The sequence below is a fragment of the Culex pipiens genome, chromosome 1 (genome assembly GCF_016801865.2).
Source record: "Culex pipiens pallens isolate TS chromosome 1, TS_CPP_V2, whole genome shotgun sequence".
In the NCBI taxonomy this organism is placed as follows: domain Eukaryota; kingdom Metazoa; phylum Arthropoda; class Insecta; order Diptera; family Culicidae; genus Culex; species Culex pipiens.
Genome location: NC_068937.1, coordinates 80,502,799 through 80,510,952, shown reverse-complemented (window position 1 = coordinate 80,510,952; position 8,154 = coordinate 80,502,799). Strand labels below are relative to the sequence as shown.

At 31.4% G+C, this 8,154-nt stretch overlaps 1 pseudogene; it reads right to left on the bottom strand.

Annotated features, from left to right (window-relative positions):
- Window positions 1-783: 783 nt before the first annotated feature.
- Window positions 784-2,471, bottom strand: LOC120430811 (T-complex protein 1 subunit beta-like; annotated as a pseudogene).
- Between the last annotated feature and the right edge of the window lie 5,683 nt (window positions 2,472-8,154).

Genomic DNA, 8,154 nt, shown 5'->3' with positions numbered 1-8,154 from the left:
CACTCCGCGATAACACACTAAAACGCACAAAAACGAGCTCGAAAAGCATCAACGCTACTCATCGTGCCGAGTTTTCACCTAACGCCACCTTAAAGCAAGTTATCGCAAGTTAACGCGCGTTAAAGCGAGTTAAAGCGACCAGCGTCTGCTCGACTTTTGACCAGGGAAATCTATCTTGCAACATTGCCGTCGAGCAGTTTTTGGGCATGTTTGGCAACTCGGCATTTGTTTTGGTTTTTTTTCAAGCAGTTTTGACAGAAAGAAAAAAACAAAGCAAAAATTGAGATTTTTTGTCAACGACCGGAAAAGTTTGCTCCGGGGTGATCGCCCGGCTGTCCTCGTTTGTGGGGGCCATCGTGATCGGCAATCTGGTCAAGAGTTGCTGAGCGAGGCGGAAAAGTTGCTCGAGCAAAAATTTCACCCTCAAATGAGTGCGGCCAAGCAGGCGGCACGTTCGGTGCTGTTTGCCACGGCGTCGCTCAGCTCGAAGATTCTTTCCCAGCAAAAATATTTGCCAGCTGTTGCTTGGAGGATTCGTTCCTGGACGAGGGTTTCCTAATGGACAAGAAGACCGTTGTGCACAAGCCGAAACGCATCGAGCAAAGATCTTGATGGCCAACACGCCGATGGACACGGACAAGATCAAGATTTTTGGAACGAGTATGAAGATGGTGGTGAAGATTGCCGAGCTGGAGGTCGCCGAGAAGGAGAAGATGAAGGACATGGTGACAACCAGAACCAGGCTCGTCTCGGTCGTTGCGATCTGTTCGAATGTAAGCGGAGGCAGGCCAGCCAGAATAATTGAGAGCCACCGGAATATTCTGGCCACAAGACCCGGAGTGGCCAAATTCCTCAGGGAAGTTCCGATGGAAGGCCATACGAGACTGGACAACATGGGTATCAAACTTCTTGGATTTTGATACTGGTGATGAAAATGGCAATTTTGACAGTATTGGCCACAACCTGGAGTGGCCGGTGCCCTCAGGGAGGTTCTCCCGGGAAGACATTTACCGAACCATACAATTTTGGGCAATATTGGTATCAAATTTCATGGTTTTTGATATTGGTAATGAAAATGGCAATTTAGAAAAAAATTGGCCAAAAGCTGCAGTGGCCGGTGCCCTAAAGGAAAGTTTTCTCGGGAAGACATCTATTGAACCAACGAGTTTTGGCAATATGGGTATCACAACTCATGGTTTACAATACTGGCCATTTCGAAAAAGGTGGCAACAATCTGGAGAGCCCGCTACCTCACGATTGTTCCGATTGGGGAACAAACATCGAATTATAGAGATATCATGTTTTTTTTTAATACGGAGCTTAAAGAGAAATTAAACGAAAATATAAATCCAATAATGTTTTGATTTTATCTGACGCATAATTCAACAAAATTGCTTAATTTTAAAAGCTTTTCTGCTAAGTTCTTTGTCATACTGGTCATGTGTAACATAACACCCTGCACCTTTTTTTTTGGTTTTGAGCGCCGTTTTGCACTCGTGAATGTACCTAACTATTTCCAGGTCCTGCCATCGCTGCAGCGTACTTCGATGGTCATGTGGATTACACGTTCACCTGCAAAGAAAATAATCATAAACATAAAAAGCCCTGCAAAACCCCACCTCAACATTCTTACTTTTCGTTTAGCTAAGCGTTGCAAACAATATCGTACTCTTCGTTGTCGGCGATCGTCGTCGGCAGCTAGAGCAGAACGCGACCGAATGCCTCCATGGCCATCGATGCCTTACCGGACGTTTCCGCGGCCAGCACGCGAAGGGCGTCGTTCAGCGAACGATCCGCTTCGTCGATGATCTGCTGGGTTGCCCCACGAATTACGACGGTACAGGCCTCTCCGAGGGAAACTCCACTTAAACGCAGCAGCGTGTCCTTGCCGATGATGACCTGTTCGAACAGATCGCAACGACCGAGACGAGCCTGGTCCTGGTTGTCCTTCATCTTCTCCTTCTCAGCGACCTCCAGCTCGGCAATCTTCACCATCGAGTCCATCTTTATACTCGATCCAAAAACCTTGATCTTGTCCGTGTCGATCGGCGTGTTGGCGATCAAGATCTTTGTGTTATCGATGCGTTTCGGGTTGTGCACAACGGGCTTCTTGTCCAACAGGAAACCCTCGTCCAGGAACGAATCCTCCAAGCAACCGCCGGTCTTTTTTATGCACTACATCGCGGTCAATTCCCCAAATCACTTCAACCGCATCACGGCATCGACGACCAGCTTGGCAAATAGTTTGGCTAGGACAGAATCTTCGAGCTGGGCGTCGCCGTGGCAAACAGCGCCGAACGTGCCGAATGCTTGGCCGCACTCCACCCGGCGATAATCGTTTGAGGGTGAAATTTTTGCTCGAGCAACTTTTCCGCCACGCGCAGCAACTCTGACGCCAACACCGTCACGGAAGTCGACTTGTTTCTATGGTAAGCCTCTTGCAAAAACGGTTCAAACAGATAAAGACAAGAGAAGTCATGTTTCAATCATGCTAAAACATATCAGAACTAATAGTTTTTGCTGATACCCGTCGAATGAAGTCAAGATGATCGAAATCCATAATAAAATAAGGATTTTATTTGGATTTTATGAGTGATTTTAGAAATAGCAAAAATACGATTTTTTGTACATTTTAACCCAAAATACTCAAACTTCAACAACTTGTAAAAATGTCGCACGTCGTACGAGTTGTCGCACGGTTTTGATTTTACCGTTTCGATATCGATTGGTCGAAAGGACGACAAACGTACGACAAACACTCGACCTGCCCGACATTGTTTTTTCCATCGATTTACCTTCAATTCGACGTCGATTATCGTCGACGCAAACAGTTTGAAAGTCTTCAGTTGATCTTGTTCGGACTTGATTGCAACAGAGTCGAACCGAGTTGTTGGTTTTAGGCTTTGGGAGGATTTTGGACAGTTTAAAGGTAAGTTGCGCTCTAGGTTGAACTACTTTTTCAGCTGGAAAGTTCCGGACGGAGTGGACAACCGACCGAATCAAAGTGTCTTGTATTCCAGATTTCGGTCTTCGTAGCGGTATAGGAGGAAGAGGAGGAGGAGGAGGACGGGAAATATGGTTTACTCGGCGGGCCATTCCAGTAGACGGGACGGGAAGGAACCAGTTTGCGATCGAGGAAGCGGTTGGTGAGTCATGTTTTAGAAACGATGGAGGAGGTGTGCTGAAAGTGCGATTGGACGATCGAAATTAAAAATAGGATGAATAGAACATCACAAATTCTTAACTTTTCAATCCAATAAGGCTGGTACACATATTTTCAAAAGTTTTTGTCACCCCCCCTCCCCCCCCTTCAAAATTGGCCCGAAAAATCAGGGGGCAAACAAAATATTTTTACAATAAACTTCAAAATTTCAATGGAAATTCAAGTGCAACCAACTGAAATCAAATTAAAATACATTCTTCTGCATTTAAAATCATTTTTAGCATGTTTGGGTTTATTAAAAAATCTTAAGATTTTTTGAAAATTTTCGATGCAAAATCTTTTTTTTCGATACAATTTTTGTTTTTGTCAGGTCTTAGATTTTTTGAAAACTAATGATTGCAAAACAACTGAACTAGTGTAAAATGCAATTTAAAACACTTTTTTTTATTTAATTGTGAAGACTATGGCTTGTTATTTAAATTTTTATATTTTTTTATTTTTTTGCCCCCCCCCTTGACCTCGGTCAGGGCCGAGGGACAAAAACTTTTTTAAATATTTGCATCGGCCTAATTTCAAACAGAGAAATAAAAAAATCTAAAATACTAAAGCTTAAAAAAAAACTTCAACGCTGATTTGACTTGATAATTGTAAAATTAAATTATAAAGTTGTTTTTCCTTATTTAAAATTCTAGCATTCCAGAACTTAAGAATGCAAGCCAACCTCCCGTGGTCTAGTGGTTACGGGATCCGCCTAGCAAGTGGAAGGTCAGAGGTTCAATCCTCGGGTGGCAGCTTGGAGCCTTGATCATCCCGCAAAATCAGTACAGGTTTTCTTTCCCTGCTGTCTGCGCTTTGGAGAAACCTCGAGTTAGTCAAAAATTGGACTTCTCGGGGAAGAGCTCCAATGCCAACTGACGACAGTCGGGTCAATACAGAGAGCCGAAATAACTGATGACAATGGGAGAGATCTAAAAATAGCCAATAGGGACCGCTCCAGTCCCCGTCCGGCCTCATCATTTGAAGTTGGACATCAACAGCCTGCGAGCCACAACAAATCTTCAAAGTTGCTCATTTCTCCTTCGCTAAGTCAACCACTACGGATTTCGTCCGACCGTAGGACGGTTCGCTCTCTTCGGGAGCACATAGCTTCGGCTGACTTGTGCACTTCGGAAGGTAGTTGACTGGTCAACTAGCCGAAGATGCGCTAACAGATTTGATGAGTGTTCGGACTCAAAAAACACGGGAGGAGAATTGTTCCTTCCGCACCAACGCTTCAACGTACAGCGTTCAAGCGCACTCTACCAGTGTATATGTGCATTGGAAAAAAGGCTGTAAACAAATAGCTTGATTCTTCTCAATAAGATTCGAGCAAATTGCAGACTTAAGAGTATAACAGGGAATCACAAAAGATAGTCGCTATGAGGATCGAGGTGAATTAATCCCATGATCTGCCCACAAGGCGGACAAAAAAAAAGAATGCAAGAATTTGAAAATTCTAAATTTATTTAATTTATTGATATTGTGCAAATTTTTTTAAATTTTATTTTTTTTTAAATTTATTATTTCTTAAAATTCTCAAAGTCTTCAAATATTTAAAAAAATGAAATTCTAAAATATGAAAATTAAGAAATTGACAAAAAATTAAATACTAAAAATCCCTTATTCTTAAATACTAAAATTCTTAAATTCATAAATAATAAAAATCTAACATTATAAAGTTCTTAAATTCCCAAAACGTTAATCGCACGAGTTGGAATTTTGAATTCGAAAATTCTAAAAATTATAAGTTCTAAAATTCAAAAATTGTAAATTCTAAAAATACTAAAATTCAAATAATTCATAAATTTAATTTAAAAAAAATACAAATTCTAAAAATTATAAAAATTTGAAAAATGAAAAAAATACAAAGTACAAAAATTATAAAAATAAAAAACAAAATATATGTTTTTAAGTTTTAAAAATGTTAAAGTTTTTAATCTCTTTTAAGGGTGCACAACAACGAAGGAAGTTGTTGTCTTCTTATTCCAAAATTGTCAAACTTACGGACCCAATCCTGCAACAACGGAAATGTAAAATTATTCAAACTTTGTTGTTAATTACTTTGTAGACAGTACTTTAGGGGATGAATAAAAAAATATTTCGGTACTACCCGTAGTTTTGAAGATACTAAAATATCTGTAACAAGAATCTGGGTGCAAAAGCTCTGGTTGATGAGTACCGTTAAATATTTTAAATATTTAGAAATTCTTTTACAAAATCTAAAAATTCTTAAATTTTAAAATTTTAAATTGGAAAAAATCTACAATCTATCATTTTTGAAAATTTTCAAGGATTTTACAATGTAAAAATAAAAAAAATGGTCTAATAAAAAACAGGAGTTAGGAGTTTTAGAATTTTAGAATTTTAGAATTTTAGAATTTTAGAATTTTAGAATTTTAGAATTTTAGAATTTTAGAATTTTAGAATTTTAGAATTTTAGAATTTTAGAATTTTAGAATTTTAGAATTTTAGAATTTTTGAATTTTTGAATTTTTGAATTTTTGAATTTTTGAATTTTAGAATTTTAGAATTTTAGAATTTTAGAATTTTAGAATTTTAGAATTTTAGAATTTTAGAATTTTAGAATTTTAGAATTTTAGAATTTTAGAATTTTAGAATTTTAGAATTTTAGAATTTTAGAATTTTAGAATTTTAGAATTTTAGAATTTTAGAATTTTAGAATTTTAGAATTTTAGAATTTTAGAATTTTAGAATTTTAGAATTTTAGAATTTAGAATTTTAGAATTTTAGAATTTTAGAATTTTAGAATTTTAGAATTTTAGAATTTTAGAATTTTAGAATTTTAGAATTTTAGAATTTTAGAATTTTAGAATTTTAGAATTTTAGAATTTTAGAATTTTAGAATTTTAGAATTTTAGAATTTTAGAATTTTAGAATTTTAGAATTTTAGAATTTTAGAATTTTAGAATTTTAGAATTTTAGAATTTTAGAATTTTAGAATTTTAGAATTTTAGAATTTTAGAATTTTAGAATTTTAGAATTTTAGAATTTTAGAATTTTAGAATTTTAGAATTTTAGAATTTTAGAATTTTAGAATTTTAGAATTTTAGAATTTTAGAATTTTAGAATTTTAGAATTTTAGAATTTTAGAATTTTAGAATTTTAGAATTTAGAATTTTAGAATTTTAGAATTTTAGAATTTTAGAATTTTAGAATTTTAGAATTTTAGAATTTTAGAATTTTAGAATTTTAGAATTTTAGAATTTTAGAATTTTAGAATTTTAGAATTTTAGAATTTTAGAATTTTAGAATTTTAGAATTTTAGAATTTTAGAATTTTAGAATTTTAGAATTTTAGAATTTTAGAATTTTAGAATTTTAGAATTTTAGAATTTTAGAATTTTAGAATTTTAGAATTTTAGAATTTTAGAATTTTAGAATTTTAGAATTTTAGAATTTTAGAATTTTAGAATTTTAGAATTTTAGAATTTTAGAATTTTAGAATTTTAGAATTTTAGAATTTTAGAATTTTAGAATTTTAGAATTTTAGAATTTTAGAATTTTAGAATTTTAGAATTTTAGAATTTTAGAATTTTAGAATTTTAGAATTTTAGAATTTTAGAATTTTAGAATTTTAGAATTTTAGAATTTTAGAATTTTAGAATTTTAGAATTTTAGAATTTTAGAATTTTAGAATTTTAGAATTTTAGAATTTTAGAATTTTAGAATTTTAGAATTTTAGAATTTTAGAATTTTAGAATTTTAGAATTTTAGAATTTTAGAATTTTAGAATTTTAGAATTTTAGAATTTTAGAATTTTAGAATTTTAGAATTTTAGAATTTTAGAATTTTAGAATTTTAGAATTTTAGAATTTTAGAATTTTAGAATTTTAGAATTTTAGAATTTTAGAATTTTAGAATTTTAGAATTTTAGAATTTTAGAATTTTAGAATTTTAGAATTTTAGAATTTTAGAATTTTAGAATTTTAGAATTTTAGAATTTTAGAATTTTAGAATTTTAGAATTTTAGAATTTTAGAATTTTAGAATTTTAGAATTTTAGAATTTTAGAATTTTAGAATTTTAGAATTTTAGAATTTTAGAATTTTAGAATTTTAGAATTTTAGAATTTTAGAATTTTAGAATTTTAGAATTTTAGAATTTTAGAATTTTAGAATTTTAGAATTTTAGAATTTTAGAATTTTAGAATTTTAGAATTTTAGAATTTTAGAATTTTAGAATTTTAGAATTTTAGAATTTTAGAATTTTAGAATTTTAGAATTTTTAGAATTTTAGAATTTTAGAATTTTAGAATTTTAGAATTTTAGAATTTTAGAATTTTAGAATTTTAGAATTTTAGAATTTTAGAATTTTAGAATTTTAGAATTTTAGAATTTTAGAATTTTAGAATTTTAGAATTTTAGAATTTTAGAATTTTAGAATTTTAGAATTTTAGAATTTTAGAATTTTAGAATTTTAGAATTTTAGAATTTTAGAATTTTAGAATTTTAGAATTTTAGAATTTTAGAATTTTAGAATTTTAGAATTTTAGAATTTTAGAATTTTAGAATTTTAGAATTTTAGAATTTTAGAATTTTAGAATTTTAGAATTTTAGAATTTTAGAATTTTAGAATTTTAGAATTTTAGAATTTTAGAATTTTAGAATTTTAGAATTTTAGAATTTTAGAATTTTAGAATTTTAGAATTTTAGAATTTTTAGAATTTTAGAATTTTAGAATTTTAGAATTTTAGAATTTTAGAATTTTAGAATTTTAGAATTTTAGAATTTTAGAATTTTAGAATTTTAGAATTTTAGAATTTTAGAATTTTAGAATTTTAGAATTTTAGAATTTTAGAATTTTAGAATTTTAGAATTTTAGAATTTTAGAATTTTAGAATTTTAGAATTTTAGAATTTTAGAATTTTAGAATTTTAGAATTTTAGAATTTTAGAATTTTAGAATTTTAGAATTTTAGAATTTTAGAATTTTAG